Source organism: Belonocnema kinseyi, chromosome 3, assembly GCF_010883055.1.
Source record: "Belonocnema kinseyi isolate 2016_QV_RU_SX_M_011 chromosome 3, B_treatae_v1, whole genome shotgun sequence".
Taxonomy (NCBI): domain Eukaryota; kingdom Metazoa; phylum Arthropoda; class Insecta; order Hymenoptera; family Cynipidae; genus Belonocnema; species Belonocnema kinseyi.
In genome coordinates, this window is record NC_046659.1 from 107,013,964 (window position 1) to 107,015,712 (window position 1,749).

The window sequence follows — 1,749 nt, forward strand, 5'->3', positions numbered from 1 at the left end:
TGTCATCAGTACAGGGTAAATCTAGATCATACATCCCTTTTAGGTTATGAAGAGTAGTGACTTAGGTAATTCTTTAAAAATCGAAGGCAGACACTTAGTCCAGTGAGCCTGTACAACAGTACAGGATTAATTCAGGTTTTTTATCATTCTGGGTTACGGAAACGAGGAGGCTTCAAGGATGGATGGCTCCTCGCAAAAGGAAAATCCAACGGAATAAGGAGAAGCACCGATTTCAAAGAACCGGATAACTTTTGGGAAAATCCGTCAAAAATCGACCAAAAAGAGGTTAAGTTGCATCCACACTTAGTTTTGAGCCAGAAACATTCGCTTACATCTAGCTAAACCGATGAAGTAAAAGAATAATTGTTTTTAAAATATTCGAGGAACGGTGAATGCTTACTTGAACCTCCTTAGTTAAATCTTCATATGAATGACGTTGCTAAAAACGATACCAAAATTTTTGAGACATAGACGCTTAGCTGGTTGTGCATTTTCGGCTATGGGTCCGACTATTCCCTATTTACTGGGAGAAAAGGAACTTAACCCCTTGAATCAGTTAGAAATGCTTGAAGGTGTGGGTAATCTCATTGCGGAATTACATTACTCAGTTTCAGAAAAATAGAAGAGCTTTTATTACACTACGATATTAAAAATCAGTGACAAAATTGTTTGACTCGTCAAATAATCAGGCCTTTTTTTTGGTAATAAGTATAATAAAAAAGTCAATGAAGTTAAATCTCTTGAAAAGGTAAACAAGAACATGAAGTCTCCGTTTACACTAAGGAGTTCATTACCAAAACCGTTTAATAAACTAAAATTCAGAAGCTCTTCGAGGAGAAATTTCGATCCATTGCGATTAAGCAAAAGGTTTATGTCTTGAATGAAACCTCCAATTTCAAGGGAACCTAAAAGGGAACAGCGTCTTTGAATCAGACGTTCTTTCAGCAACGTCAGCAGACTTCAGCAAATTCAAACAACCATCTGAAGCAGACAAACCGACCGGTATGATAGAGGTACGTAGTTATGGCAGGCCGCAGAGGTTTTTTAGAAAATAAAAAGAAACCATTGTCGATAATTTTTTTTTAATTGCAGAAAGGGTCAGAATTTTCCTCTTTCTGTATCACCAAATCAATCGTATTTGCCCAGTCATCTAAATTAAACACATTAGGAGATCGTGGCTTTGAGGTTAGAAATCGATAAACTTTTAGGAATAGACTTTTAAATTAGTAGATCAAAATAGTTGTATGTCTTACTTAAATCTAAAAGATAGTTTCCTCCATATATTAATTAACAAACGTTACAAGACGTTTCTAAAGTTCGTCTTTAATGGGGTGTTAGACAAAATTTCATGTTTACCATTTGGCTTGAATATCAGCCCGTTTATCTTTACTCAAATATTGAAGCCGGTGATCAATCATGTGAAAGAAAGGCATTATATTGATTAACTATGATGAAATACATGTAGAGCCCTCACAGATATGTCCATACTGACGCAATAAGTAAATTTTTCTGCGCTAAGAAAATGGATTCGGGCGCATCTGAAAGTAGTTGGGGAGCCTTGTGTGGCCATAAGTTAATTCACGGCTTCTGAATTAAGGAAGTATGTTTACAGCACATTAATTACCTTAAAATTCTGACTGTATTTTGAGCCGTGAAGTCTTTGTCAGAAATCTTCCGGAAATGTTAAATATTTTTTGCATAGATAGCATTACTGCAATCGATTACATTTCTAAATTGGGGGGGGGGGGG